Raw genomic sequence first — 7,277 nt, 5'->3', positions numbered from 1 at the left:
TCTTCTAGGGCAGTGGTCCCCAGACCCCGGTCTGCAGACTGGTACCGGTCCGTGGGCCATTTGGTACCGGTCCGCAGAGAAAGAATAAATAACTTACATTATTTCCATTTTATTTATATTTAAGTCTGAACGATGTTTTATTTTTAAAAAATGACCAGATTCCCTCTGTTACATCTAAGACTCACTCTTGATGCTTGTCTCGGTCACATGATACATTTATCCATCCCACCCTAAAGGCTGGTCCGTGAAAATATTTTCTGACATTAAACTGGTCTGTGGCCCAAAAAAAGGTTGGGGACCACTGTTCTAGGAAGTAGGTGGGCCAGGAGGGGGCAGTGTGAGCTCATCATTGCTTCATTGTTCTTCAGAGGAGGCAACAGGAAACTGCATGTTCTGTTAAGAGACAGATGTGGGAGCTGAGGACTCAGCCTTAGGGTGAGGATGGTGGTGGTGGTGGTGGTTGTCAGCATAAGGAGGAAGGAAAGATCCGTAAGAATTTCAGAGAGTAATTGATTTTAGTTAATAGTGACAGCTCATCACATTGCATTAATAAAAATTTCTGAAGTATATCTCTTATTTCTAAATATCTTATTTCTACCATTATCTATCAAATATTTCAGGCACTGCACAATAGATAGCCTAGCAACAGTCATTTATTTAAAATGAAAATATTCAACCTGACCTGTGGTGGCGCAGTGGATAAAGCGTTAACCTGGAAATGCTGAGGTCGCCGGTTTGAAACCCTGGGCTTGCCTGGTCAAGGCACATATGGGAGTTGATGCTTCCAGCTCCTCCCCCCTTCTCTCTCTCCTCTCTCTCCCTCTCTGTCTCTCTCTCTCTCCCTCTCCTCTCTAAAAATGAATAAAAAAAAAAAAAAAAAAAAAAAAAATTAAAAAAAAAAAAAAATAAAATGAAAATATTCATTTAGCATTGTGCTTATAATCAAGCATCAGAATCATCAAGAGTCAGGGCCCTTCTTTCAGTTCTGCCCAGACCCAAGCTTCTTGGTGACTTTGAGCAAAATGCTTTGCATATGAACAGCCTTCTAACATTAAAACAAACAAATATAAACTTTCCTGTGTGGAGTTGACTTATTTACTAGATTTGGTCTTCCTTTTTCTACCCCATGCTTTGCCAGGCTCTGAGGGTACAAGGACAATGGACAAGGTCCTTGTCCTGGAGGAAGGTCCAGCCTATAGGGGTGACCAAATGACCTAATGTAAGGCTGCGTGACATGTTCACAGGCAGAGCAAAGAAAAGCCCTGGCTGGAGTATGAGCTCAGGGAGCCTTTCTTCAAGAAATTTAAGTGATGGAAACACTTTCCCCATTACTGGGAAGGCTGTTGTGGGAGGAAGACAGCCTTTGGAAAACCATGACAGCATTAGTGCACCAACGGTCACGGAAGATGCTAGAGGACTAGCCATGGAGTGGAAAGATCTTGGGGAGGCACCATCCCCGTCCAACTCTCCAGTTTCTTTGTAGGTTGAAACTAGGGTCGATTTTCCTTGTTAGAAAGGGCAGGGCAGATGTAGCCTAGCAGCTCATAACAAAGGCCAAAGCTAAGTATGTATGGGCAAGTGGGACAAGATACTGGTTTAGAGGTGTGAAACCTGGACAAGGCATTGGCTCCTCTCATATTAATCTAGCAAATTTGGGGGGACATTGTGTGCTATGCAATTGGATACAAAGATAGATAAAACACTGTTCCCCCCCCAAAAAAACACTGTTTCCCATCTTCTAGGAGTTTGTAGGATTTTGATTAGTAAAACTGGAAAATTTTAATATTTTGTCACCTATTGTAAGCAATCCAGGTAAGTAAACTATACATATTTTCCAGAGGTGGTAAGCACCACTGACTGAAGGAAACACTTGGCGACTGCATTGAGCTTGGTAGGCAAACCATTTGATGTCACCATTCAAAAGAAACCACCTGTATTCTCTGATATTATGTAAGGGTAATTGGACCACTTTGATTGAAAAAAATTAGGAGTATGAGATTTTCATCTGTGTCCTGTCCCTTCTGCTTGCTTTTGGGCACAGTTAACTCATGCTAATGCTTTACCTGGGGTAAATAGATGGTTAAAAGTGAAAGTGAATTTCTAGGATTTTTAGGGTAGTGAAACTACTCCCTATGATACTATAATTGTGGATACATTATAGGTTTTATAAATTTGTCTGGACCTGTAGAATATACCTAATGTAAATCTAACTAAAGTTTGGACTTTGGGTGATAATAACGTGTCAGTGTAGGTTCCTCAGTTGTAAGAAGTGTACCACTTTGGTGGGGGATGTTGATAATAGGGGAGGCTGTGCATGTGTGAGGAGCAGCAGCAAGCATATGAAGCTCTCGGTACCTTCTACTCAATCTTGCTGTGAACCTAAAACAGCTCTTAAAAATAAAATCTCATCAAAAGTTACACATTTTGCCCTGGCTGGTTGGCTCAGTGGTAGAGTGTCAGCCTGGTATGTGGGAATCCTGGGTTTGATTCCTGGCCATGACACACAGGAGAAACACCCATCTGCTTCTCCACCTTTTCCCTCTCCTTCCTCTTTGTCTCTCTCTTTCCCTTCCGTAGCCAAGGCTCCATTGGAGCAAAGTTGGCTCAGGTGCTGAGGATGGCTCCATGGCCTCCACCTTAGGCTCTAGAATGGCTCTGGTTGCAATGGAGCAATGGCCCAGATGGGCAGAGCATCGCCCCCTGGTAGGCATGCCAGGTGGATCCCAGTTCAGCTAGTAGGAGTCTGTGTCTCTGTCTCCCTGCTTGTCATTTCTGAAAAAAAAAAGTTATACAGTTTAGTTAAATAAGTACTGGGGATATAATGTACAATCTGATGACTGTGGTTAACACTGCTGTAAAGGATACTTGAAAGTTGCTAAGAGAGTAGATCCAAAAATTATTATCATAGGAAAAACTTTTTTCTTTTTGTTCTTGTATCTGTGTGAGATGATGGGTATTAACCGAACTTTTGTGGGAACATTTCACAATATATGTAGCTCAATTTGTTATGCTATACACCTTAAAGTTATACAGTACTGTATGTCAATTGTATCTCAATAACACTGAAGACAAAAGTCATCAAAAAAGCAAAACTAAACTAAAACCAAGCATAACCTTATTTAGTTTTAGACACAGATCTAGTAATACAAGTAATAGCATAGGCACTTGTGATTCAGGAAAAAACCCAAAAGAAAGTGTATGTTGTATTTTCTGAGTCTCTTAAAGTGTGTCACTGGGGAACTTGGAAATCTGATAAGCCAACTGAAGAGGAAGAGCAGAGTCTGGTGGTCCATCAACACTGACAGCTGAAAGTTTTCATGAGTATACTACACTGTCAAGAGATACATGGTTTAACTTAGTTGGGATTTTTGCTCCTTTCAAGTTCCTGTTAAAGGTTGTTTCCTACATATGGATGTGTGATTTGGGGGTAAGGGTGATGGGGATAGTTTTTACAACAATAAAGAAATGTTGAAAGGTATAAACTTTCCATTATGAGGTAAATAAGTTCTGGGGGGTCTGATGTACAGCATGGTGACTGGTTAATAATACTGTTGTCTACTCGAAATTTGCTAATAGAGTAGACATTAAGTATTCTCACCGCGCGCGCGTGCACACACACACACACACACACAAGTAACTATGAGAGGACGGATCTGTGAACTTGATTGCAGTAGTCATGTCAAAAAAGTATACATATGACAAGGTTTTATGTTGTGTACTTTAAATATATAACGTTTTGTTGGTCAGTCGTACCTCAGTAAAGCTGCAAACCCCTCACCTGTTGTCAAAGGACTGCTTGTGTTCTGCCTGTTTACTTATATATTAACATGGTACCATTGACCTCAAAGATAAAATTGAGTTAAAAAGGAAACAGGGATAGCTGACCCTGAAGGTTTTGTTCTTAAGGATTGGTTAGCAATGCTTCTGGTGGTTGAGAGTATACTGAGGAATTTGACACCAGGAAACCTGTGTTCTGGGATTGAGTGTCCAGGTGGTTTTTATTCTATCTTGAAGTAGGTCTCTAAAATAGAGCATCCAAAACTTTAATTGTGCCATATAGCAAGTGTGGAATCACTTGAAGATCTTCTAGAAATGCAGATTCTGATTAAACAGGTCTGGGGTAGGGTCTGAAATTCAGCATTTCTAACAAGCTCCCTGGTGTCTTAGCTCAGGTTGCCATTAAAAATACCACAGACTTGGTGGCTTAAACAATAAAAATATTTTCTCACAGTTTTTAAGGCTGAAAGTCTGAGATCAGGGTGCTAGCATGATCGGGTACTGGTGAGAACCCTCTTCCTGGCTTGCAGACGACAGCCTTCTTACTGTACCATCACATGACAGAGGGAGAAAGAGCTCTTATCTCTTTTCTTCCTCTTATGAGAGGGCTTCATCCTCATGACCTCATCTAACCCTAATTACCTCTCAAAGGCCCCAACTGCAAAACCATCACATGGTGAATTAGGGCTGAGCTGCTGCTGCTTCTGTTCTCTGAATAGCCAGGTCAGGAAAGAATCTTTGTGTTCCTCTGACAGTTTGAGGAACCCAAACACGCCTTACTTAACGTTAAGAAAACTGATCTAAGAGATCAAAATTGTTAAGAGATATAAATTTCATGAATGTAGTAAATAGCTTGGTAAAATCATCGCTGCTCATGTTACAGGATTGTATCATCTGTATCAACTTGTCATTTATGAAACTCTTAAATATGTTGTGAGATGGTCCTATGCGTAGAATTTTTAAAAAAGCAGGTCATTGGGCCTCTTAACTGATCCAATGAGACATTTGTAATAACACAAAAAAAGGGCCAAACTGGTGAAACTTCATCACCAGCCACAGATATTAAAGGAGTCACAATATAAATTACTTTTGGCCATAAATTCTTGACAACATGATCAAAAGAACAGGAAATTCGGGAGTTTTACTAAGAGAGTTTCAGATAAGATGGCTTACTGTACTTTAATACTTAATTGCTATGGATATAGAATGAAAGTAAATGATCATATGTCAATAGTTTAGAAATACCATTTCAAATTTCTTTGCCAAAGTTGTTGTTTTCACTATATAATCTTCAGTATCATAATGATCATGTTGTTAATGTTTCTGAAAGCTCCCTTATCTGTGTCCAGTATTTTCCACTCATTTACTCATTCAACAAATATTTGTTGAGCAGTTTCGATGTGCCAGAAACTATACTAGGTGTTGATGATATGACAAGTAATATTGATGCAGTCATTGTTCACGGATAGTGATCAAATACTGTCAAATGTGATGAATTTAATGAAGGAGAATGGGGGCTGTCCTGACCAGGCGGTGGCACAGTGGATAGAGCGTCGGACTGGGATGTGGAGGACCCAGGTTCGAGAAACCGAGGTCACCAGCTTGAGCGCGGGTTCATCTGGCTTCAGCAAAAAAAAGCTCACCAGCTTGGACCCAAGGTCTCTGGCTTGAGCAAGGGGTTACTTGGTCTGCTGAAGGCCCACGGTCAAGGCACATATGAGAAAGCAATCAATGAACAACTAAGATGTCGCAATGAAAAACTGACGATTGCCTGACCTGTGGTGGCGCAGTGGATAAAGCGTCGACCTGGAACACTGAGGTCGCCGGTTTGAAACCCTGGGCTTGCCTGGTCAAGGCACATATGGGAGTTGAAGCTTCCTGCTCCTCCCCCCTTCTCTCTCTCTCTCTCTCTCTCTCTGTCTCTCTCTCTCTCCCCCCCTTAAAATAAATAAATAAAAAAAATAATTTTTTTTAAAAAAAAGAAAAACTGATGATTGATGCTTCTCATCTCTCTTCGTTCCTGTCTGTCTGTCCCTATCTATCCCTCTCTCTGACTCTCTCTCTCTGGCCCTGTTAAAAAAAAAAGATTATGGGGGCTATGGGGACTTTATAATACATGTGAATCTGAGAGGGGCCTTTATGGAAAGTTTTCTTGAAAAAATGTCATTTTAGCTCCACGAAAAAGTTCTGCTTAAAAGGGTAAGGCACAAAACCTTTTTGATCAGGAAGAGCCTCCTCTCTCTTCAAACAGTAAACTAAGTAATTGCAAAGAAGTGTGTGTCAAAGCAGTGGGCCGCATGTTGCCTGCAGGCTCCATCTGGGGTCCTTCCGGATGTGACCATGGAGTTGCTGTCCCCAGGCCAGACTGGGGCAGCCGGGCTGGAACCACATGAAGAGCTTTCTTAGGGATGGTGAAGTTGGAAAAAGGCTCCTTTAACCCCCCTCCGAGATGAACCCCCTGCCAGAAGACATACAGAATGCTCTCAGAGGGAGCCAGAGCTCTCAACGCTTCTTTGCGGGACGTCCATTCCATCAACCCTACACAGCTCATGGCTGTGATCGAGTCCTCTGAAGGAAGGGAAAAGAAAGGCATATCTGATCTCAGAAGGATTTTTTGTTTATCACCTTTGACTTCTTATTTGTAACATACTGTGGAGAATAAAGTTAAATGTGAATGGAGATATTGAAAACACGAGGTGGTGCAGTATGACTTCTATTATTTTGATATATTTCAAAGTATTAACATTTGCCTATGCTGTGTACAGACTGCTCCACTGTTAGGTAATAGCATGATGACAGCAGTGACCAGGGACTTTTTACTAGCAAAAATGATCCTCTCACAGCTTTTCTCTCAAAGGGCTTTTGGATATGTGCTGTCCTTCATTTCATACATCCTTGCTTGGATCCAGATATGGTTCCTGGATTTCAAAGTGTTACCTTAAGGGGCAGAAAAAGAAAGCAGACCGCCAATAGTTCAGGATGCTTTGGAGAGGGCATTTCTTTTACAGTACTTGGTCTTTGTGATGATCAGTTGTATTCCCTTCCTGATGCAGCAGAATCTGAAGAAGCTGAAGAAAAGGCAATGAAAAACCACTTTTAGAACTATGAATACTACTTTTGTTAAAAGTAAATCTTTGAAAATGAAAGTGTAACAAGATACTGAAATAGGGAGCATTATTTTTTGAGTGAATTCAAAGTAAAATTCAAAGAATATGAGTGTGAATACATACCCAGGTTTGTCCTATTTACATGAATTTATCAGTCACTTTTTTTTTGACAGGGAGAGAGGGACAGATAGGGACAGACAGACAAGAAGGGAAGCCCAAGGTCACTAGCTTGAGCCCAAAGGTTGCTAACTTGAAGCTCAAGGTCGCTGGCTTGAGCCCAAGGTTGCTGGCTTGAGCAAGGGGTCACTCGCTCTGCTGTAGTTCTCTGGTCAAGGCACATATGAGAAAGCAATCAATGAACAGCTAAGGCATCGCAATGAAGACTTCTCATCT

The 7,277-nt window shown here is 41.2% G+C and overlaps 1 pseudogene; it reads left to right on the top strand.

Annotated features, from left to right (window-relative positions):
- The first annotated feature begins 6,226 nt into the window (after nt 1–6,226).
- Nucleotides 6,227–6,885, top strand: LOC136323337 (STARD3 N-terminal-like protein; annotated as a pseudogene).
- The last annotated feature ends 392 nt before the right edge of the window (nt 6,886–7,277 follow it).

This window comes from Saccopteryx bilineata, chromosome 2, assembly GCF_036850765.1.
Source record: "Saccopteryx bilineata isolate mSacBil1 chromosome 2, mSacBil1_pri_phased_curated, whole genome shotgun sequence".
Lineage (NCBI taxonomy): Eukaryota > Metazoa > Chordata > Mammalia > Chiroptera > Emballonuridae > Saccopteryx > Saccopteryx bilineata.
Note: the sequence above shows the minus strand (reverse complement) of the source record. Positions and strands in the feature narration are given on the sequence as shown.